At 38.8% G+C, this 25,253-nt stretch overlaps 1 protein-coding gene across 2 annotated transcripts in view; it reads left to right on the top strand.

Moving 5' to 3' along the window:
* The window catches only part of ADD3 (adducin 3), a 90,642-nt gene that overhangs the window by 15,216 nt on the left and 50,173 nt on the right, over positions 1–25,253 (top strand). For both annotated transcript variants that reach the window (XM_059851943.1, XM_059851945.1), the window contains exon 2: positions 17,913–17,960. The gene's annotated coding sequence lies outside the window, so the exon portion shown is untranslated. The remainder of the gene's footprint in view (positions 1–17,912; positions 17,961–25,253) is intronic.

The raw sequence follows: 25,253 nt of genomic DNA on the forward strand, positions 1-25,253 counted from the left end.
AGATGTTCCTAAGTCCTCTGAAAGAATTAGTTTTACTTTTTAAAGGTCTAATCAAAAGATAATTTGGGGAAAGGGGTTGCTTTCTTTTCAACTGTTGGTTCTCAGTGGTGTCACTGGTAGTTAACTAACCCAGCTTTTCAAGTATTTTTGTTCTTTCAATAAATACATTGCTAAGGGAACAGTCTCAGTAACCACTGAACATGTGGGGGGTTTACTAGTTTAACTTCATATGCTCATGGATGTGGAGTGAGAGTAATGATTATAAAAAGAGACAATTTTTCTTAAGCATTGGATTCTCTGTTCATATGAATAAGAATTTGTCTGATCTAATTCAGGAGAGTGTTTGTTAAGAGGACTGCTCTTAATTAATTTAATACTTGGATATCAAATATGGTGAAAATCTCTTGGGTTCAGATGTGGAATGATGCAGTCAGTCTTTCTGTGCTGTTTCTCTCCTGTTTTGAAAAGAGTTTGAGCTTTATTCTAATTTTCTTGAAGCTCTAGATAGGATTTTATAAACCAACAAGCATGAAACTGTGGAGTTGAGTTCTTATTCAGACTTTACTGATTTTGAATTTAAAACTTTTCTGTTGTTTCTGTTATTTTTCTTGGTTCCTCAGGGTTTTATGAGAATTAAACAACCTTCTATATCCTAAGCAATCCTATAGTATACCAATTAAATCTTTATTTTATATTTTAATTGCCTTACTGAGAGCTCTCTAAATTTGTAAGCGATTTCAAGGATGATATTATTAATCAAAAACTTTGGTATGTATCAGCTGACTTTTAATTTTCTTTACTTAAAACACTGCAAATAATTGCTTGGAGTATCTACAGTTTCCACAGTTCTGCAAGCAGAGTTGTAGTAACTATTTTTGCACTCTGAAAATCAAATTACAAGTCAGGTGCAGTGCTAGCTAGGTATTGTTTGTAGCAAGGAAGCTCAGTCTAGGCTTGGTTGTAACCTGCATTGTTGCCTTCTCACAGCTGGTAATGCAGTGAGCTGCTGCAGAGCAGGGTTTCCCCAGTACATACTCTGTTTTTTTCTAAGGGTGTACTTGAATTCCTTTTTGGTGGATTTGTGAAAGGGGAGGCCCTGCAACTTTTCAAGCTGTATCAAATGCATGCATTTTCTTTGTGAGTTAGGAGACTTAAAGAAAAACACAGAAAATGGGTGAAATTCACATAGAGAGAATTTTTCCTTAAACACTGGGTTCAGGATGTAGGCCACATCTGTAATCATGTTTTTAGAAATGAGTCCATATTAAATGGATTCTCTGCCAACAACATCTGGTTGCACTTTATGTACGTGTTTTCTTTCATAGAGAAAGCAAACCATATGACATAACCCCAGCCAGATAAAATGATTGTTTATAATACTTTGTTTATTTAAATAGCACCACAAGATGAAATACATCTTCATCTGAAAAACCTTGCAGCAGATTACCAAGGTGAGCAGATGACATCTGCATTTCCAGATGGCTGGTTTGGGGCACTGTGTTGTGTGGTTTATAAGCCCTGCTTAAAGGCATATAAAATTAGTAGCTGAATTTGCTAATTGAATGGGGGCTAATAATTCCAGGTGCCTTCATGGGGAGTGTCCCACATCCTGTAGTGGGACTGTGATGCTGGAAGTGCTGCTGATGCTTTGCATGGGGTCAGAAGGAGCATTACTGTGCAGTGACAAACCTTCACTGACACAAAGAACTGGTAGTGGCCACTGCTCTGGGTAAAATCTGAGAGCAGTGATTTGCTTTTATTAAAATGGCCAGCCCTGCAGTTGCTGTGCTGAACATGAATTGTTCAGACTAATTTCAGCAGGCTGATCTTTACTGTGCTCATAGAAGTGGCTTCTTTGCTTACAAAACAAGCTCTCTATGGGGCTGGTAGTGGTCCAGCCTGGACTCACCTCTTGAGTTCTGTTTGCCAACGAGCCAAAAGATAAGAATTGGAAATACCTTGCAGACATCAGAGGTGTGATATCCTCTATGAAATAGTGTTGGGCTGCCCCTGGGAGCAGGGGGAGCTACACAGTGGGGTTTCACCTGTTGTAATCCCAAACAGATCTCCTCAGCACGTGCCTGCCCAGGTATTGAAGGGTGTCAGCTCTGTCTTTGTCACATGAAAGTTGAGCCACCTGCAGCTGTAGAAGAAGCTGGAGATGAAGCTGTGTTTAACTGAGAGTGGATGGTACTGTACTCCTGAATCTGAGATATTTGGAAGGAGCACTTTCCACGTAGGCCAGCAATTATTTCAGAAATAGCTTCATGTATCAAAAGCTCAATGGGAGCTTTTCTACCCTGCCAGACTTTGTGTGTCAGTGAGGGACATGCTGGGGAGGGAGGCAAATGTCATCTGCTGCAGGGTTTATTTCTTCCCTGAACAGGCTCCTATCAAATGTGCACGAGGAAGGAGCATTTTGACAGTTTGTACCCAGATGAAGTATCCTTGTGTGCTTGATGATCTCGACTGAGATCCAGGATGTCTTTCGTTTTGCATTTCTTAACTGATTATTCATACACTAAAGCTGCTTAGAATATGCAGTACTCAACAAGTAATAATTTATTCCACACTTCATTGCAACTGATTAACTTTTCTGTTAACAGCATAACTTCTTATTTTGAGTCAGTCAAAAAAAAATGAGAGTGGTTTAGGATAGATTTTTCTTGCATTACCCAAACAAACCAGAAATTTAAATATTGTGGCTATTAGACCTTTTAAAATAAGCCACCCTAATTAACAGAGCTAAACATGACCTAATTACTTAATGTAATTAACAGAATATCTATTACCTTTTTAGTTGCTAAGCTAAAAGGTTTTTACTCGAGTACAAGCTTTTGCTGTGCCTGATGACCCTTTAAAGGCTTTTGGGACTCTGTCCAGCTGGCAGCTTGGCATTGCTGAGCAGATGTGGCTGGTCTCTGGAGAGCTGATCTCTCCTGCTTAGCTTTATTAATTCCTGACATTCATATTGATCTGTGGGTCCAAACAAAAGTAAAGAGTCTCAGGTGGAAGTGGCATAGTGTGTAGCTTCCTGTTGGCCTTTTCCTGCTATTTTCGGGATATATTTTGGTATTTTTAGTCTTAGCAGCTCTTATTTTGTTGTATGTGCATGTGCATGTTTTACTGTTTCTTGGCTTCATATTCTGTTCTTGGTGATTCATAGAGCATCAAAATGCACAGAAATCATGTTCTCAGCACTTTGGAAGACCTCTCCAAATAATTCTGCATGCTGGTTGTTCACAGGAAGCAAGTGGGCGTGCTGGAAGAGCATTCAAGTTTCCCGAAAGTGCTCATGATCACTGAGGAACTGCTGTGCAGCTCCCTTCTGAGAAGCATTCTTCACTTCTTCCAATTATTTAATAATTAAAATATTGAGGTTGGGAGGAAGTCCATTTTCCTGTAATAAGGACAGGTATTGTTGAAAAAGCAATTGAAAATGTGTGCTGATGGACTGAAGTTTGGTTTTTCCTGAGATGTGCTAATAAGTTTGACAAAAAACTCAAATAGCAAGTGACAGATTTTTCTTACTGTGGGGAGAGTTGTAGTCAGATGTTCTGTGCATGGGAAGTCTTTGTGGGCTATCCATCAATGTATTATTATCACAGTAGTAAAATGAAGTTTTTTTTTTTTTTAATGTTTATCAAATTCAAGAGGAAACATGAGGAGTTTATGAATAAGAAGAGTATGACCAGAGCTGGCATGTAGGAGGCACTGATCACAGGTGGTGCAGACAGGTTCTGAAGGTCACAGTGGAGCATGCCAGTGGGCTGTGGATTTCCCCCCTGAACCACACTCTGCCACAAATAAACATGGTGATTACTGCAGCAAAGGCTCTGCACCAACACACACTGCTGACCTCATCCCAGGAAACACACAGCACCAGCCAATTTCTGATACAGCTGGGGAAAAACATTTATTTAAATACTTACTGAAAACAGATGTTTGGGAGTTTTGTTGGGGTATATTAAAGTCTTCTAAAAAATTTTTAAATCCTGTACTGTAATTATAGTAGCTGATAGTTTATACCTTTCCAATCCTTGGTCTCTGAGGCCATGCTTTGGTAATTTCTCCAAGGGAAGCACTTGCTGGTCAGAAAGTGGATTCAGATTGAGACCACCCAATACTCACTGAGTAGAAGTCACGGCAATATGTGTGTTTTCATTTAGTATAAACATTTTTAACTTAATGACTTCCTGTTTCTAAGGATGAGAATTATCTTGCTTAAAAAAGGAGGAGGAGGAATATTAAAACAGGAAACTTGCATGCATGACTGTCATTTGCTAGCAAGCCTTAGCAAACTTAGGAGAAAGCTCATGAGATGTTTTCATAATTGCAACTTGCAATTCCTAAGGTATTTGTCAAGTAGTTATTCCTAAGTTAATTGTCAAGTTACAAACACACAAACTTGTGCATTTTGGCAGCAGAAATGGACCAAGTAACAAGAGTTTGTTACAAGTGAAGGATGAGTTCATGTCAGGAAGACAGAAAGGGGAAAATACAGACAGTGTTTTAAGTAGTGTCTTAATAAATGTTACACTGGATAGGAGTTCTGTTTAAGTAGGTAACAAGTCCCTGTTTACATTTTGAAACCTGGTCTGGATAGGCAGATATTACGATAAAAAAGTAAAAAGAAAAGCTTAGCTACAACCTCACAATTTGACTTGAATCATTTAAACATTCAACAAATTCAAGCTGAAGGTATCTGTCCTAGTTTTGTTCACTTTCCTAACTGAATTTGATGTACAAGTTCTCAGTGTGACTGCCTTGTAGAAGTAGCACATGAAAGTGGCTGGTTTTTTTCTTGAGTTTGGCAGTTTCAGCAGTGGAAAAAAGTGAGTTGCAGAGATAGGTAAGCACATGTGTGAGTTGGCTGAGGTGCACATACTCAGGAAATCTTACAATTCTGTAGTACTGTTTTATTTTAGACCTGGGTGTGGATTAATTCTGCTGGCCTTCAATATGTATCTCTTGCAGTCTTGCATCACCATGTAATGGAGTGTTCTGTTTGATCAACACATCTTCCCTCCTTTAAAGTAATTTTTGTTGAAGGGATCCAGGTGTGTGCAATAAATGCCTTTAGCCTAAGCTGAGGATCCTTGTTAGAAATGCAGCTACTGAGAGGTGACTTTAAAGTTGTGCATTTACTTTCACAGATTTTCTTCATACCTTAAAACTAATAAAACTGCAACATGAAATTTAGCATCTTGTGTTTTATCTATAGGTGGCAAAAGGTGTTAGAAAGCAAAGCTGGGTGGCAAGTGAAGACTGCTGCACCATACAGACTTTCCTGTTCCACTTAAAACTTCCAGTCACTCTTAGCCATAGTCACCACTGAAATTCCTAATTTTTGATTTCCAGCCTCAATTTCTTAAGCTGTGGAACTGTCTCATTAAAAGCCTAATCTCCCCTTACTAACATTGTCGTGGAATAAGGTTTTACACTTGCTGAAATTTTCCTTAATAGCATGGGCAGTGGTACAAGGAGTTTTTTAGTAGCAGGCAAAGGAGACAGCAGTGGTTTCCACTGCCTCTCTGGCATGTCCAACCTGAGCATTCTCATCTATTCAGTTTTAGCCCTTCCTTTGGTAGGTCACTTGATTTCTGCATGGTTGGCTTGCTGTGTTAGGGAGAGGTAGGCTGAAATGAAGAAAATCCTACCTCCTAAACGTGCCTGGAGTGCATGCTAGGACTCATTTCCACAGCAGGCATTAGGAGGTTAGCTTCTTGCTCTGGTTTGGCTTTCTTCCTCTCTCCTAAGCTGGTATGTGCTCCTCAGCCCAGGAGCTTTTGCCTACAGCCACACTTTGTGGATATTTTGGATACAAAACCAATCACACTTTGCTTGAATGAAAGTAAAGCACTGAACAAGTTTTTTTTTGCTTTTAGTGTTTCTAACAGGGCAGTAAGAGGCAGCATCCTTCTGTTTGGAGAAATGCAATTCATCTCTTTTGGAATAACCCGTAGAGTATGTTTGGTAAGGAAAGGCTTTGAGATCCAACAGGGAAAAAATGCTTCATTAAATTTTATATATAAATAAATCCCACTGAATACAGAAGGTAATCTTAAGAAAGCGTGTTCTTGCCAAAGACAAGCTCAAAGTTACTTGATGTTTCTACATTGTGTTTACTGCTAAAACCATTGTTCTGATTTGCATTCAGAATGATGCATGTGACAGGCCATTATCTGGATTATTCAGTGTGTATAATTAGGCATTTCGTTTCTTTTCCTTTCAGAGTATCTGTGCAGATTTTAAAAATTTGAAGTAAAAATTATCTGAGCGCTTTGATACAGCATTTGCATAATTAATTTGAGAGGTTGGTCAGAAGGATTTATTTTGAAGCTTTTGTGCCCAAAATAGGTTCCATTGATTTATAGACAGAGATGAGTATTGATGTGTGTTCTGCACTGGAATAGCACAGTGGAAATAATACCCCAGCCTGTGGTAATGTATTTGGGATTTCAGAGCTGGGTGTCACTTCTCACCATCAGGCAAACAGTTTTAGAAGTAGATCTTAACACGGAGGTTTTGAGATGCATTGATATTTTCCTTCTGAAAAGGAAAGCTGTGCAAAAAGAATTGTCATTGCCCAAACTGACACAGCAAACCAAGGAGAGTTCCCTCCCAAGTTGAAATTAGCCTTACTCAAAGACCTGTATTGGAACTGCTTTAGAAACATTCTATTTTCAATTCACAATCTAGTTTTCACTGAATGTAGAGGGCACCTGGATTTATATTGAAGTGTGAATTTAAGATAATTAATAAAAACAAACAACAAACCCTGTGTTTACTCAGAGAAAAATTATGTTGTGAGAATGATGGATAACAAGAGTTGTTTTCCCTCTTGCAGACAGGTACATGTGTGCAACCTCTGTTGCTAAGCAGTGAGTTATGTGGCTGGTTGATAGGAGGAATGTTTCATTTCAGAGTGCACCACGTACCTCAGAAGTTTTAAATTCTCCAAGGAATTCTGATTATTTTGGCCTGGAGGATCTCATCATCTGGAGCTCCCTGGTGTAGCTGCCCTTCTTGCCTGTCTGCATCCTGAGTGCAATCCCTGCACGTAGGGTGCAGCACCAGCTGGGGAGAACATCCAGAGCAGCCCCGTGCCGTCAGGTTGGAGGGATGCTCATCACAGCAGGGAAACCTGCTTGGCATTCATCGTGTGCAAACCTCTCTTGAAAATCAGCACCTTTTATCTGACCCACTTTGAGTTCTTGGACAGAAAAGTTTTCTGCCTCACTAGTTGAAGATTTGTTTTTCCCCTGAAAGAGGAACCACGAGATGTGGGCAGTCAGATTTTCTAAAAGTCACAGCAGCGCCTGTGCACGCCTGGAGGAGCAGACTATATTCAGTGCCAGCTGTGTTATTTTTAGTGTCTCTTTCTGCACTGCAGTTGAGAGGAGTAGGCTGGCAGTGACTGTGAGCTGGTGTGCATCCTGCTTACACCTCTGTGCTCTCCCTCAGAGATGAGTGCCTCACCAGTGAGGCTGCCAGTTAAATTGCAGGTTCAGGATGCCAAAGGTCCAATCCCTTAATCATTTTGGAGTTTTGCTTCGTGTGCCTTCTGCAGCCGATGCTGTGTTTGCTACAGAAGCAGCACAAACACAGAAATTTTGTCCCTTGGATTCTGCCCTGTTTCCTTAGAAACTAATTTCATACCATAGCTGTAGACTGAGCATCAAGTCATTTTTGTTCTCTCTGTTAGAAACATGTAAAATCAAATTGAGGCAGACTACGTGCAAATATATTATTCCTCACTTCTTGGCAGATTCTTCTCTTCTTTGCAGCAAATATTCTCCTACTGATATTTTTTCAACTTGGATGCTCTGTGAGGAGTTGTCACTGCTGGAAGTAAAACTTATTTTTAGTAGTTTCCATAAAATGTTCAGCTTGTGTCTCAAGAAAAGAAAGTTCAGGGTTGCCTGAATGTTTATTGTCCATGTCTTCAAAAGGAAAAAAATTTTGCAAATTTGGGGGAAAATTTGAACAGCTTGAAATGGAGGGGGAGAAGTCCTTTTTAGTAAAGGTATTGCTCAAATGATAACAGATCTCGTGGAGTTTTGTTTCTTATAAGTAATTTGGCAGTGCTTCCCTAAAGCAGAGATTTGTTGCATCTTCACAACAATTCAGCTGCTTTTAATGACAAACCATGTTTATTTGCTCTGCTGATCTTTTGAGTTTTGGAGATGAGAAAGAAAAAACTGGGAAGGGCCAATGTTGAATCATTCTAGAAACTGGCATCTTTAAAAGAAAGCAAGCAGAATGTGCTAGTGTTTGGGTGAGTTATTTCAGTAGTTATTTATTCATGTGGGCATATTCATTACATTTTTAATTCATTGTTACCTCTCTGCTGTGTATTTCCTGCTCTAATGAACTTACTGTGGCTGTGGTATGCAGCCTACCATACATCTGTAATTGAACTTCCAGTCCTTGGTATTCCAGAAGAGCTGCTGAAGAGACAAGAAGATACTTGACATGATCATTAAAAGTCATTATGCCACTGAAGGGTCACTTTGTTGAATTAAATTCAGAGGTTCAACTTGAAAATAAACAACAGTAGGTAGTTCTCTTTAAGCAAGCACCCCTCTAGAAAGGTATTTTTCTTCCTAGTAAGTATTTTCTAATTTATGTTACATTGGCATTTTTCCCTTATAAAGGTATTAAATTTGTTCATTAAACTGAATTAATATTTGAAATTAGTCAGATGTTTGGGTCAGGCATCAAAAAGCATTGGGGCTCGTCAATTCCTAGTTAAAAAGCTGAATGTCAAGCATCACTCATTGCTTTCATTAATTTTCTGTGTAACTAAGACACCAATCTGGCTTTCATTTAAACTTGATGCAGATTTCTGGTGCATGTCAACTGGAGCAGAGTAAATCTGCAAAATAGCTTTTAATGATAAGCTGTAGTTAGAGACTACCTTTGATCGAAAGAGACAGTGTGCCCTGAAAAATAGGGTTATAAAATACTAAAAGGCAGACTTATACTGCAGCTCAGATAAAATAAAAAATAGGTGGGGTTTAAGGACATGTGGTTGAAAGTAAAACCAGTTTGAAGTAGTTTATTGTCTCCTGCAGTTTGTGCTTTTTCTTCAAGTTTCCTCAGCACACTGGATCAGCAGTGTTGGGAGAGGGGTCACAGCACAGATAGTTTGATGAAAATGCAATTTTGAAAAATTGCGTGCTCCTCTGTCCTGGAGGAGCCAAGATGCAGCAGTCACTGCCAGAGGGAGGAATACCATTAAAATGGATACAAGTTCAAAAGTAAATGTTTGTCTGTGTTCCTCTTAAAATTTGTCTCTGATCTTAGTTTGGCAATAGTTTGTTTTATTTGCAAAGCTGTCACTTTTACTGTCTAAATAAACACATTGGTACAATTGCTTCTATCCTAATCCATCATTCGTCAACTTTCATGCTGTTTGTAAGAGCTTTTGTGAAGAGAGGGTGAAAACTGAGGGGAAAAATAGGAATTTCTATTTTCATTTTCTTTTTAAAGGCAGCACTAGGAAATTATAAGCAAAGAAGTTGTATGACATCAGTAGAGCTCATGAGGGAGATGGAGTGAAGTCCCTAGAGAGAAGAGTAATTTTTTTTTGAAAAAATAAGATCTCTAAAAGATAACTATGGAGACAAGACAGAAAGATAGTGAGGAGATTTTCTTCGTTCATGAGCAAGTTTGACTTTCTTCTTAGTAATGTAAATACAGTCCAGATGGCTGGAAAGTACAAGATGCTCCCAGGGGTTAGGGTGGAGGTTGGCTGAATTAAGCTTTGCAGAAGTCAAAAGTGAATAAGTGAGATACAAAGTTTAAAAAAATAAAACTGTAGTTGGTTTTGATCCTTTTCTCAGGTTTGGGGGCTGAATTGACTGTTTCATGAGCATGATGAAATACAAGAATATAAAAGGCAAGGTTTCTGTTCATAATGTCATTGTAAAGTAGGGCAAATACTGATGAAAACCTATTTTTCTTTCACCAGTAGAGTTGGTCAGTTTGTAAACAAATCAGAACCTCAACTTCCAAATACAGCTTGTTCTAATAAATAAGGGGCTTGGTATTTCAGAGAGGAGGAAAAGTGTTTCAGTATCTTTATGTACATTACTAGCTTTGCAGCAATAATTTGGTGTAATGGATCCAGCTATGGCTTTATCCATAAGTTAATGCTGGAAGAAAATAATATCATACATTTGAAGTTTATGTTGTGAAACATCCTCTGATCATCTGTTGTCAGGCAAGGATTGCTTGTGGTGGTTTTGTCCTGCCTTGATGCAGCTGGGCTAATTGCCCCACTAATCACCATTGGGAGCATGGGGGAAATCCTCTCTCCAGCCCGCTCAAACTTCAGCTGCAGGTCTTCACTTTTATTTCCACCATTCTCCTCCTGTTTACAGGCACAGTATGAGAGGAGTTTTGTTGGTGTCAGAAAGAGCTGCATGGTGCCAGTAACCTTGCTGGGAACGCTCAGAAGTAATGTTGCTGCAGTAGAGTGAGAGTAACACTTCAGCTGCAGAGCTGAAAGACAAAACTGTATGTGAGTGCAGGTTAAGAGGTGCTGTGGATTTGATGGCTTGCAAAATAAAACCAAAATAGCATTAAAGGAAAGGGTGAGAATAGAAAGGAATCAGTGTCTGCTCTGGTGCAGAAGCATTAATTTAGTAAGAATCCCTTCTTAGTAAAAACATCCTTAATGGACATTTTTAGGACTGACACGACAAAGACAGCTTGCAGAAAGAATTGCTGAGAAATTAAACACAGAGTAAGAATGTGCTAGGTCTTGCTTTTACTTTATAGGAGCAAACATATGGAAAGAGTCCATATGAATCTTGCCTTGCTTTGTATCTTTAGGCAGACCACTATTGCTCTACCAGTGTTATAAGTGTGAATATTTAAGTGTATTTTTTACATGTTAATCCTAGTGAGAAGGGAGTCTTAAAATACCTGCACATACCTGAGCGAGCTGGGAAGTCGGTCTTGTTTCCTTGTGTGGGAAATGGAACCCAAAGGAGCAGAAGCCTTGCTCCATGAAGTGCCCATTCCCTCGTTGAAGCTTTGAGGCTGTGTTGGGTCCCTTGGGCAGAGTAGGAGGTGGATGGTCTGTGTAAAGCACCAAGAAGTTGCTTCCAGTTGAGCATTTGAGGTGGTTGGCCAGCACAATGTGCCTGGGCAGTTCTCATTCCAGGAGTTCATAGGAATGGGCTGGTGGTGCTGAAAGCAGAATGCAGAAGTAGCATGACAGAAGGAACTTGCAGTGGGTGGAGGGTAGGATTTCTTACAACCATTAGTAAGTAGTCTTGCTGTTCTGGAAGGAGTGTGCATTGCTAGGAGTGGGATCCTGCAAACCACAAGGAAGGAGTGATTGGAGAAGATGGTTTCTGGTGGGAAACTAAGAGCAGCTTTGAAAATGACCATTATACATTAGTAGGTAGGGTCAGAGGACAGTAATGAGACTGCAGTAAAAGCTAATGGGTTGACACTGGGAGATTGGTAGAAGATGAGAGGTTTTGTCTCAGGGAGAAGAAAGCAGGAAACCTGTGTTAACAAAAGGTGAGAAAGGAGTCATGCCAGGCCTTCACATTTCCTTTTCTTTTTATAATGGAATGTAAGATATTTTTTCTTTCAGGAGAGACTTAAAATCTGAGAAGTCTGCATACATGAATATATGTGGAATGAGACAAAAAAGAAGAAAGAGGGGAAAAAACAGGTTCAGGGGCATTAAATAGCAGCTGAAAAATGCTAGGTGTCTTTTTCTTCACAATTCCCAGAACCTTAGACATGGCTTGAAAATTATTTTACTTAAATGGATTTGGTGTAGCTTTAACCTATGCTTTTTCATTTTTTATAAGGAAGACTAAAGGAGCACTGTCTGCCTCCTCTTGACAGGCTTTTTGGAGCTGCAGTTAGCACTTGTGTTTTGTCTGGTCTGACACAGCCATTACTGGAAGAGATGCAGTGCATTACAGTATATTAACACACACCTCCTCTCATGCCAGTCTCAGCAGAGACCTCACCTCATTTGAAGGGAGCAAGGGGAGCAGAAGTGTATAATGCAGAAACTACTTCCCTGAGGCTGGTTAGAAGGTCTGTAGCAAAACTGTACCCAGCAGTCAGATAAGGCCATTCAGATGATTTCTGACAGTGTCATTTCCCATTGCTTAGGCTGCATTAATGTGAAAATTTAGTAATGTAGTACCTAAAGTACCACACCTGAAAATAATTTTATTCTTGCTGGGAAACAGTCATTAAGATAGATACCAGACAGCAGCTCTATTCCTTACAACACCAAACCGTTGAGCACTGGGCCTTTGTTAGTGGGGTTTATCAGATGACAAAGGTAAAATTAATAGCCAGTGTTACTATAAACAGTAACCCATAAAGTAAGTGTGAATTAACTTTCATTTTCATATGTATTTATTTCAGCCAGAAATCATAATTAAAGCTTTGCAGTTACTCTTCATAGCTTTAATTTGTAATATTTTTATAAAATCAGTCTCTCTTCCTTATCAGCACCAAAGCTTCTAGTGGTTGTAGTGCTAATTCAACTTGAATATGAATGTTACATAAATTTTGCCAAGTAGTTTCTTGCCATTCTGAACATGGATCTTGGTGCAGGGACTGCAGGAAAAATTAAAAATGAACTGTGCATTTTAATGAAAACAAGCAAATAATTTCTTCCATCACTTGGTATTACTGATTTCTAATGATGGTGATAGTGGTGTGCTGTAAGTGTTCCCTTGCTTTACAGTCTGCAGAGTCTGGGTAGTTCTCTAGCAACACCAGGGAGATTAAATTGAAAAGGTTTTGGTACGTATTTTATTCTTAGGATGTTGACAGCAATAAAAATAAAAGAAAGTTTTTGAGTTCTATTCTAAATCTCAGCACACTTTGATGTATCTGCTGAAGTGAGATTTTGTTATCTAGTCAAGATAAAAACTGGAAAAATAAGTTTTGCTCCACTATTATAATTAAACCAATCTGTTTCTTTGTATAATTTATGTTTAGAATCATCTAAACAGGAGGGAAGGTTTCACATGTTTGTAACTTCAGAAAAGTTGAATTCTCCAAGACCAGCAGAGTGCTGTGACGAAAGGTCAGCTCTTGAGAGTTCAGTGGGCATCCCTTTGAAAGAAAACATCAAGAGATGCAGTAATTTAAATAAAGCCTAGCTTGAAAATTTTAGCTACTGGCTTAGCAACTCCTGGTAAATGATTTTGTATGTGAAAATATTATGGGATGTAGTGGCTATTTTATCACTGATGATCTATGAAAGTGCAGTATTGACATGTTTCATTTATGATGTGACCTCTTCCTCTGTGGAGCCATTGGAACCATTTTGTTGTCAAAGCCTTGTGGCCCTGTTTGGGACACTAAACCCATATTCATTCTTCTTTTAGAAGAGCATGGAGGATTTTCCTGTGTTCCCTCTTGAAAGGGGAATTCCAAAATTTGAAATCCTCTAAGAGTGGTTTCCTTGACTACAAGAATAATAATCTCTCTGCCATGGATTGTAAACACTTCCACACTAGCAAAGTCTTTTTATGTCTCTATCTGAAGTTAAGACATTTGTCTGTCTTTTCTACCATCCAAAATTCTTGACTTGTTTGGCAAACTAACTCCATAAAGCTTTGTCTTTCATTGGCTTTGTTTGTTTTGGTTTTTCCTTTTGAAAACAATTTGGTCTCTTTGTAACACATTCCAGTTTTGTTCTCCTTTTATGACTTGTTCCTCTTGCTTTCCTTCAGCTTGAATTGAGAGAATTAAGTGCAGTTGTAGCTCTGATTAAAATCTTGCCTTAATTGAGTTGCAAATTTGCAATGACATATACTGGTCAGGGTGCTGATGTAGCACCTTTCCCATTCACAATGCCTTTCTGATATCTGACAATACTGTTTTTTCAGTTGCCTATGTTCATTTATCCTATATTTCTGTCTTCACAGCATGAAGTTCAGCACAGAGTGTAAATTGCTTTCTCCATGATAGTGACTTGTTAATTATCTGTCAGGAAAATTAGGTCTCTTTGTAAGTCCTGTCTTGCCTTTCCCTTGAGGTACTTGCTCCCTCTGATACTTGCTTTCCTTGTGCAGTTTCTGGTAGAATGTCAGTTCTGAGCACCATTTCTGTACAGACACACAAACATTTCCAGTTTCCTTTGGAGGGATTCATGGTGTCAGTTGACATTACTCAAATAATCCTAAATTAAGCAGGTGGTGAGGAAATCTATGCATTAGATTTACATGGGATGTCTTCTAAAGTACAAAGAGTAGCTTTGCTTTTCCTTCCACTAATTCGCTTGAGTACCAGCCCATGTTTTTTTGCCTCACCTGCCTTACTGTCAGGGAATGCTATGGGAATGTGACTTGTTACTGATATGCTGAGTTATGGTTGAGGATAGGGGTCTGTTTTGGGTTAACAGGGATGCTAACAGTATTTAAGGGAAATTCAACAAGTAAGTAGAAGATCACAGTTTTGTTAATCAAAGGTGCTAAATAGGCAAAAATTCTCACTGTAACCCCTAGGAAATATGTTTTTGTTAAGTTTCTCAGGTGCTGATTTATAGTAAAAATGTCTTGTGGCCCTGGTATGACAGTTCTGTATTCTATTCTATCATCTGTTTTGTATGCTGAGTGCTGAGAATGGAAAAGATGGAAACATGGTTAGATTGTCAGTTGTTTCCAATGAAGAATCTCTGTTTGGTGGAACTGTTTGCATTCCTGTGGTGAGCAGTATAAGGAAATACCGTGTTATGAAAAATTCCCAATTGTTTCCTTAAGGGCTCTTAGAGTTGCACAATCTTTTGATGGTTTTGTTTGTTAGAAAAAAAAAGAAAGAACTTAGTTGCCAGCTCTTCAGTTTGGAACTCAAAATTCCCTTAAATATTTACTAGAGCTTTGCTTTTATACTGAAGGTTTGGATTCAAACCAGAGTGTATTTTCCTAATGCACACTGATCAGCCATTATAATATGAGTAGCTGAGGAAGATTATAATTTCATTCCAGGGCATGTTTCTTAGGGATATCCCAACAGTTCCTGGACTATCCATCATTGTGATTACTCATAGTTTCTGGATGCAGCTCTAAAATATTATTTCTCTAAGAGAGGCAGAGGTAGCTCTCAAGTAACCAAGTGGCTTTTGCACTTTAATTCTCAAGATAAATGGTGTTTCTGACACAAAAATTCTTTTGTCCTACAGGCTGAAGCCCACATTTAGCATCTAATTTGTACTTGCATTTTCAATATCCTGTTAGGATTTGTGTAGTATGTCTGATTTCTGACATATGCGGTTATTCAGATGTATTGAAAATTTTTTCGAAGCTGTTCATGTTCAATATCTGTCTCACTTGAGTTAAAATCCATCTTTATGTCATCTCTTGAGTTAAAATCCATCTTTCTTCCTAATTTATTCCTCTAAGAATGTATATTGTTGTGGTTTTCCTGATCTGAGAGCTGACTCTGAGTTTGTTCTTTAATGTGTGACTGTTACTCCTTCCCAGATTTTCTTTTTCCCATTCTTGATATGATCTGCATCCTTTGTTACTGATTATATAATTTTATTTTGGGCACGAAGGCATTTAACTGATGAACAAGAGCTGAGAATGTGACCTAAACAATGCAAAGTTCAGTGAAGACATTTCCTGACCAGTGCCTGTGTCAAAGTTTCTTGCTCATACTCCAACACTGGGTAGAATGGGATGAAAGACCCTGGTGGATTAAGCAGAGGGAATTAAGTCATGGCACTAAATGGCAGAGTAGTTTGATAATTATCACATATTTTTGTTGTTGTTTTAATAATGAGAATTTTGAAGTGGGGAGGGATAAATAGCTTGTGAAAGTGCATTGAGTGGTAATAGGGTGAAGGGATGTGAAGTAGAAGAGATTGTAGCAAAGAGCTTGTGACAAAGGACAGGAAAAAAATTTGCTCAATAGCATTTTATGTTTGTAATGTCACAGTTTCTGGCTTTCTCCCACAGTACCTCCTTCTACTGAGAGCTGTAGGATTTCCAGTCTGTGCAGTGCCCAGAGGTGGGGACAGAGCTGAGCAAGCTGCCCATTGCTGTCCTGGGGCTACCCTGGCCCTCCTGGGAGGGAGCAGGGCTGTGCCATGCTAGGGAGACTGAAGTGGTGTCCAGCACCTCAGATATGGGCACCTCTGTGTTCTGCAAAGCAGTGCTTCTAGACCTGAAGCTGAAAAATTGGAGAGACTGAAATTTTCCTGTCTGAGAGTGGTCTGTCAATGCCCTCTGGAAACAGGAGCTGTTAGCCTGGAAGAGAGTCTCTTCTTGCCTGTGATGGCTACGCTTAAAATAACATATCAGGAGCTTGCGTAAAAATAGTATTCCCTTATCTCTAACAGTGTGAAGTAGATGAAAAATAAACTGCACTTGTGCCAAGAATAAACAGTCACATTGGAGTGTTTAAATTCCTGATGCTGTGGAGTACTCACACTCTAGCATGGCATTTTGGTGCCAATGGATTTCTTTTTCTTTCCCAGTCACTGCCATTGCTTTGTGTGCTCTGCCAGGGAGCATTTGGCAGGGCAGCAAAATGAGCAAATATGCCCAAGCCCCACAAAGAGCACCTAGATTGAGAATTCTGTTCCCTAAATCTCCCCTAAATCTGTATTCCTGTCAGCTCTAAAAGTAGATTAAGTAGTCTTGTGGCTGTTTGCCTGTGTTACACCTGTAATACTCTGTATAAGTACATTGTTCATTCCTAAATGCAAACTTGCTGAGCAAGGTATTGACTTTATATAAGCAAATCATTCAGGGAAAATAGACAATTTGAGCAATAGCAAGATACAATAACATCTTATTTTTGCTTCTCTTGGAATTTTGTTTTTTGCTTTAGAGTATCTTGTAATTATAGTCTCTTCCAGTAATTTTGTGTAATTCTACTTGCATTATTTTTGCGCGCATTGGTTTTTTTGAAAGTAATTTCTTTACTCCTGAAATTCATAGAGCACATGGAATAATCCAGCTTTTAGTGCTGATGGGAAATGGGATAACCAGGCTGCTGAAGTGTTGAAACTGGTGAAGTATTTGTAGTGTGATATGCTGAGAAAACCTAAGCAGTAATGCTTGAGGAGAGAATGGTTGAAAGAGTTTGTTGCAACCTGATGAATTCAAATGGGGTAACAAGTTGGTGAGAGGTACCACCTTGGCTCATAGTAGGCTGAGCCCAGTGTTTTCACAATGCATAAAATGTCTAATTTGCAATGTATAGGCCTTAGAAAATGTAGCAAATGTTTTGTATACATGAAAGGAAGGAGTCTGGCCCCTGTCCCCAGGAAATAACTGTTTTTTCTTGGTGGAGTGGCTGAGGGAAAAAGCAAAATGTTGGAAATAATTTGTCAGGTTTGACTGAAGATAACTTGTGGTCAAAGCCTGTGAAGACAAAAGATGATAGAAGTAAAAATTGCTATTGTATTTACTCATTTTACATTCATGTTAGAAGATGAATGCAGGAGGAAAACCCATTCCTGCTCGGTGGTGGGAAAGGGTCAGAGCAGGGCAGTTGTTTCCATCGGAGCTCTGGGCACTGGCGGCTGTCAGTGCTCAAAGGGAGGTGTTGTGTTCCTGTGCTCTGCTCCTGGCCCAGCTCAGCCACTGCTCTGGAGTTCAGCTTCCTCAGAGGAGTTGTGGATTGTGGCTGTTATTCTCTACTTTAAAAATGCAGCAGGTAGTCTGGATTTTCTGAGTTGTAACCCAGTCAGTGTTGAGATTTCCAACTAGACACTCTCAAATGAGACTTCCCTTGGAGATTTTGTTATATGAAAAATGCGTTATAGGATAACAAAATAAAATGTAATTCAATGAACAATTCTGAAAAGGGGTTCAAGAAGCTAAATGTACAGTATACAGTATATTCCAGTTGAGAAGCCTACCAGGAGTCAATCATGTCTTTTTTCTGTCTTCCAGGTCAACTGTATTACTGGAGAGGAGGACAGCTGTGGAAAAAAACTCAAGGTACCTTAAACATTTTACTGCCTGAACATTTTACTGCTTTATTCTAGTGTAACAATATTAAGGGGGAAGAGGGAACAGAATCAGTGAACTGCCACTTTTAAAGTGGGTTTATTAAAAACCACAGACAAACCTATCACAATAATCTCATGAATGTTGTGCAAAATACTTTTGTGGGATGAAGTTTTACCTTAGCTTTGGTATGTGTACAAGAGTCTGAACAAAGCTGCATAATACTTGCTCTAAATATATAATAGAACTGCATAGGCATAAGGGTATTGAGGTATCCTGTAAGTTCCAGCATCCAGTGAGGTAGATATTCCCTTTTTGTACAGTGGGGTACAGGCACCAGCTGATGATAAATATCATCAAAGACGAGTGAGTGTGGTGATTGAAGCTTGGACTTTCTTCAGGGCAGTTAGCAGACTTAGCTAACAGTACTTAACTGCTCCATGTGCAGCTCCTAAAGATGCAAAGGGAGTGGTATAAAGATGGCAGAACCTGAGAGCAGCCTGGATTCTACAAGCTGGAACTGGGGATTCTTTTGGACATTTTTCAGACACTTCTGTTAATGTCTTACAATTGTATCTATGGTATAGATAACATGTATTGTGTTGTGGTCTTTATAATAATAGGCAGCAAACACTCTTACAGTGGAATATTTTAGGGATTTGAGTGCCTAATCTCTTATCTGAAGTATTTTTTGTCTAGCACTCTTTTATCTAGCTTCTCAGGTCTTTATTAAAATAAGACACTGTTATAACTTGCATTTTCATGTCTGTTATGTAACTAAAAAGACTATATTAAAATAATCCTGTTGCTAGCACTTGGATAGGGTTCTTTTGAAAGATTTTTCTTAGTTGGAGACAGTTTTTCTCCTTTCTTTGCTGCAAAGTATTATCTGTGAGATGCTACATGTACCTTGCAAATGGAATGCTATGAGGCAGAAGCAAGGAAGAAGTCAAAATATTATCACTTCATCAAAATGGAAAGACAATGGCTTTTAGTAATAAAAGCTGATTTTATACTTCTGTGCACTTCAAATTGAGAGGAGCTGAGCTGCCTTCTTCCACTAAGAGTGCATCAACTTGTAACTTGTGAGTAGTGATGTAGTGAACTCTGGTCCTTTCTGTCCTGTGGATGCTAAGTTTGTGTTGTTTGTAGCTGTGTAAGTTGCTTATGCCACACATACAAAAGCAGTTTGCTACAGATGAGAGTAGAGTTTATATGGAATTAATTTCTCAAATTTCTAATATAAATACAGCTTTTAAAGATGAGTTTCATTAAGTCTTTGTGATTGATGGAAAAAATAATGGACATTTTCTTTTTGTTTGAAGAATGTGAGAATTTAAAAGAAAGGGCAACGCAACTTATGGTCCTGGTAAAAACAAAATGTAATTCAGTTCTTCACCTGCTGGTAGTAGTTATGCTTACATTGCACATGATACAAAACTACCCATGTCTGTTATTTAGACAGAATTGAAAAATACAGGAGAGCAAAACCTCTCTGCTGTCCAAGAGCAAAACCAACAGTGTTGTTGTCACTGATGTGTTCATCAATAATGCCTTTCATTTTAAAAAACTGGGTAATTTCTGGTCCTTTCACTTTTGCTTTAAGATGATTCAGATCATTGGTTCCAGCTTGAAACTGTGGTCTTCTGTGATGCTTGGGGTATTTAAAATACAAGATGTTTTTCTGGGATCTTGGGAGACTGTTAGACATGGAGCCCCCAGTGTGGCTGCATTCCCTGCAGCGTTGGACTGGCTTCTCCTGCAGGCTCCTGGTAAGATGAGAAGCTGGCAAAAAGCATAAAAAGGAATTAATGTGTAGCTGGAAAATAGATACAAGGGACTCTTAGACATTTTATCTGGCGTCTCCAGTGCTGAACGAGAGGTTTCTATCTCTTTGCTCATTTTAGACAAGGGATTTTACTCTTGACGTTTTTTTGCCCCTCACTGTGCAGAACCTGTCAAATCCTTTTCCTGACACTTTCTCCCCCATCAGTCCCTCAGAAAGACTTCAAAAGAGATTTTTCCCAATTGCAAAAGGAACCAGGCATGGCCTTTCTAACTCACCCTGCATTTGAAGCATTGATAAGTAACATGTGGCTGGCTCCAAACTGCTGACTTTCCCAGCCATTAAAAAAAACACGGAGTATGGTTTTAAAAGAAACTACAGGATTGTTCTCCCTTCTTTGCAATTGCCTTTGTGTAATGTGTCCCAAGAGGTTTGATTCTTTTCTGTCTCAAGCAGTGAGAATTCACTACTGTCTTTCTGATTAACACATATTGAAAAGAAATGTCAAATTTTTAAAACTTTTCCATATGGGAAGGGTTTCTTTATTCATAATCTGTGTCACGCTCTTTAAGTTGTAACTTTCTTTTTCTTTAATGCCTTTGGATCATCACTATTTGGAGGTGCCCTAGCAGAAAGAAAAATATTATTTTTAGAACTTGATACTGAGTAAGAGGAGCCTGGAATCAAAATCTACTGTCTTGCATAATTGTTTAAACCTGCTATGGAGCTTGGCAAAGTTGGAGACTGACAGTTCTTTTCCATTAAATGTGGTTGGGGCTTCATGTTTAAAGACAGGGTATGCCTGAGGACAGCCCTGATCTTTTTAATAAGAGTTAAGCTTGCTTGAAAGTCGAAGCTGAAGATGAAGGATGTAACCTGGGGAGTTTTGAGTTTATTCAATCACTCCAATCTGATGCATCTCATTATAATGATGGGGGAACATGGTAAAACAATGGCCTTTTTATTTCCTGCTCTAAGGAACAATCTAAAAGTAAACTGTACAAAAATACAGTAAGATGCAAGACTAATCTGTCTTCCAATCTATCACCTGAATTGATTTTTCTTTTAAAAATAACAATAAAACCCCAAGCCCTCCCTGAAATACAGATAGTGTAGCTGTATTACCCATAGCCATTTAACTTGGTCAAATAAAATTCAACATTGTCTCTTAGCTGTTGGGAAAGCTGCACTATCTCCATGATTTGAGTGAGGAGAGCTCAGATCTTGAACTATTGAAACATTCAAAGGGTTTGTTTGGACTGTTTTTGAAAACATCTCACAGAACTCTTAAGATTCAGCAAGTTAGTAAAGTTGATATTTCTTTTTTAATGTCTCTGTCTGATATGCAGCCTATTTCTAAGCTGGAGGTGGCATTACTCATTTAGACTTTTAAAATCCCCTAACACACAGGACTGAGGAAGAGGCCAAAGTAGGGCAGAGCAGGACAGTTGCCAAAGTATTTTTGCATGCTACCAGTGTAGAGTTGACTAAACCTTTTGTCTGTGCCCTACTGAAGTGTCAGCTTTTAGTGTCCCATTCCTGCAACCTGCACACACCCTGTTTTCCAGCTCTGCTGAAGGTCATGTTCCTAACTAGGCTGCTGTAGCGTTGATGGTTTTGAGTCCCTGGGCTTTCTAATCCTTGAGAGAGGCTAGATATGTCTGTGGGACTATTTTAAGCATGCTATTGACTGCTTTCCTCCCACCCCAACCAGTGCATCTTCCAATGTTCCTCTCCATTCTCCAAACAGCCCTCGCCCTTCCAGCCCATCAGTGAGGAATTGGGATGAATATTGGCTCAAAATCCCTTTAGCCATGATGCTTCCTAGGGTCAAGCAAGGGAAAGTGTTTAATAAGTGTTTATTCCTGAATGTATTCATGCAAACATGGAAAGATTGTGTTCCCCATCTTCTGTCAGCTACCAGCCCTGATGGAACCATATTTAATCATCCTAGAAGCCTGGGGTCCTCTGGTTAAATGTAAATATATTGTCCCCTCTGAGCCTCATTGTCAGTGAACTTCCTGATTTTGGTCAGTTTTTTAATTGGTGCTGTTTAAGTTCCCCAGATGTGGCTCCTCAAATGTCAGTGACTGTAGATAATCCTGTCTGCATGAATGATGAAACAGAATATGTGACACAAGTGTATTTCTGCCTTAAATGCCTCTTTCCAGTAAAAAGAAGTTGTCTTGCAGTCTGATAATGAAGACAAAATAAACACGGATTTGTACTTATGCACATTTCATACAATTATATAATCTGATGCTTTTTTCTCTAGAGAATCAATTTAAAGCTTTTTTTTTAATTCCTATTATGAGAAATTTCAATGCATAGAAGTCTGAGTCTTTGCTTTTATCTCATTAAATATTTGAAGTTGCAGACAGTAATATTTGTTCATGCTGTATCTGCAATCTGTGTTTTTCTTGTTCAGGTTGAAAGGTAACCACATTAATTGTGAAGAGGATTTGCATTTAAAGTCCTGCATTGGTTGGACTTTTCTTTCCTGTTGAGATGAAGAAATTCTGTGGAACTCAGTTCCTGATTACTTGTCTCAACCTTGTCCTGTATGGATGTGACAATGGTGTTTTATCTCCTCCACTTCTCCAGCTTTCCCTGCTGGTGGTAGTGCTCATGCTGAACTGAGCTGTTCACTGTGACCAGTTCACCAAAGCACTGGAGCTCTGCCCAGAAACTCATAACAAATGAAATAAAATGTGGGATATGTATTGTGCAAGTTAAAGTAATCAAAGAGAGTTAAAAAAAAATATGTAAAAGATAAAAGGAGATCCTGCTCAACATTTCTATAGTTGTTGCCTTTCTCCTGAAAAAACACTTGCTTTGTGTGTAGCTCCTGTTGCTTTTAGTACATATGTGAAAGAGCTGTGGGGTTTTGGTTGTGTCTTTAATCATTATTTTGAAAACACAATAATTTTCAGCATAGACTGTTGTTACAAAATAGAACCTGGTTCTCTGTGACCTCAGCACCAAGTGATGATTGTCTTGTCTCAAAAGAGCCAAACCTAAAGTTTCTCTGGCATAAACATATTAAATTTGAGCACTTGTACTGCTTCTCTCACTGTGATGGAAAGCTGGAGTAGCTTAGAAGTTGAGGATGAGGAAGATTAGTAAATAAAACAGGAAAACACCACCCTAGGATACTTCCAGAATTGCTGCTACTTGGATGATCCATAGCAGTAAGGAAGGCTTATCCAAATTCCTGCAACCTTTTAAATGCGAATTGGGTGCTTGAAGCAAAGATCCCACTTCCTCCGGGCATGCTGCTAATCCTGAGCTTGTACAGAATTTCTGTAGCTGTTACTTCTGCTGAGGATTTAGGAAAAAGGCATTCAGGCTTTCCAAGACAGCACAATTTTCGAAGGCTTTATTTCACTTATGTTGAAATACTGAATAGTTGGTGCTGCTTTTTTTTTTTTTCCTTTTGTCTTTTGCTTTTTGTTCCCTTGAGTTCCTGGAACATGTTGAAGAGTGTTGGATTGCTCTTTGCCATTTTCCCTTTCCGAGGTCCCTTTGATGGAAACAATTTGCTGGCAGCAGATAAGTTTCTGTATCTCATTCCCAGTCAAATTCCTCAGTCCATGTGATAAAGAGTTTCACGGGAGGCAGGAGGAGGAAGAGGACAGCATTCATGTGAATCTCTGATTGCAGCAGGGAGCAGAGGAGCTTGGTGGGCACCTCCAGAAGGAATTGTAGGGAGTTGCTGGGCATGGGAGAGAAGCATTGGAGCTCTGGCATTCACCACACAAAAACATTTTCCAGCTGACACAAGAAGGCTGTTAAAAGTTAGTAATACAGATTGTTTTATCACATCCTGTTAATTATAAATTAATGAAGAACAGCTCTGCAAAGAGCTGATGTAATTCTTCAGTTGTTTGTGACATGGCGATCAGATTTTCAGCTCTTTCTGTATGATGATGGAATTAAAGCTGGAAATGCTATTCAAAGTTGCAGACTGGTATATTTTAAGTGATCAGGCTTATAACTGCAAGAGAACAGATCTACCTTAAAATTAAATATTTTGTCCAAAAGATAAACTCATTCTATTTTGCTAGCATTATAGCTATTAATGAAATTGCTTTAATTGTGTCTCTACATCTACCACATTGTACTTAATTTTTTTTAATTGCTCCTTGGTGTAGGAATAAATCTGTCCCTGATGACTTAAAACTGCTGAATCTTTGTAAAGCATAAAAGCCTAAATGTGGCTAGGTGTGTATTAGCTCACCATTGTGTGTTTACTGTGGAGATTGTTGGATTTTATCAGGTTTGGCTTTATTAATCAGCTGCATAGAGTGAATGAGGAATATGTGTTTTAAAACTGGATTGTTTTTCTAAAGTAGTTATAAACCTTGAAACTCTCCCACTCGGTACTAATTTAACTTAGCAACAGCCTGTGGGTTTGTGATTTCCCCCCCCTTCACTTATTGAGCTGTATTCAGAGATTATAACATCCTTAGCAAATGCTGATATTTAGAAAGTCAGTTTTTTGTTTCCCCTCTGCTGAAGCTGGATTTGTATAATTTCTTGACAGTTCAGTTGTAGTAACATGAAGGTTTTCTCTGTCTGCTGATGACCAATGACTCTTCATGGAGAAGAGTCTGTTAAATGTGGAAGTTTAAGGCTTGGTTTTGTTGTGTGTCAGGTTAAAACTAACTCAGTCAAGTTCTTTGCAGCTCATGCTCCCTTAATTCTGCTCCTCCTGCAGAGCTTAGGCTGCTAACTGAGACTTGCCAACACTCAAGTCTCTGCTGGTTATCAGCGTGGAGTGCTAGGAACTGTGATTTGTGGTGTGTCAGTCTGAGGGGAGTCTTGGTTGAAGGGGCATGGGGTAAAAACAATCACTAACAAAACATGAAAGTCTGATTTCATTATGCTCCACATTCAGGAGCAGTTTTGCAGTGGTTGACAGTTGCTGCTATTGCCCAGTGTCTACATCTTAACATAGAGATAAGGAGGGTTTCATGTCAAGAAGTTCAGTTTGAAGCTTATCTATACCAGTAATTGGAATAACCTATAATTATCTAAATTTTAAATTTAATTTAATCGCTTTTTTTACTAACAGTAGTGCAGCTACACAAATTGGTGAATGAATTGCTGAATGAAATGTGTTTATTCTCCATGGAAATGGACCACTTCACATAGGCTGTTACTTTAGATTGGGTTAATTCTTCTTATAAACTAAAGCAGTCAATCCCTCAAATATTACATTTAAACAATGATAAAACAAACCCATCTGCATTCTGTTTGCAGTGTTTGAGTATGTGTTCCTTAAAAAAAAAAAAAGTTTTGAAGCATTGTAACATACAATATCAATAGTGGTTATACTCCATTGACTGGGGCAGCAACCCGCTACTATGAAAGTATGGAAGGAAGCAATTTTGTGTTTCCAAATCTTGTAGATACAAGTCTCAAGCTTGTTGAAGGCAGTGACTTCAGAAAGCATCAGTGTTGCTCTCAGTATGTTTCTGTCTGGGATAGCAGAG

Source organism: Haemorhous mexicanus, chromosome 7 (genome assembly GCF_027477595.1).
Source record: "Haemorhous mexicanus isolate bHaeMex1 chromosome 7, bHaeMex1.pri, whole genome shotgun sequence".
NCBI lineage: Eukaryota > Metazoa > Chordata > Aves > Passeriformes > Fringillidae > Haemorhous > Haemorhous mexicanus.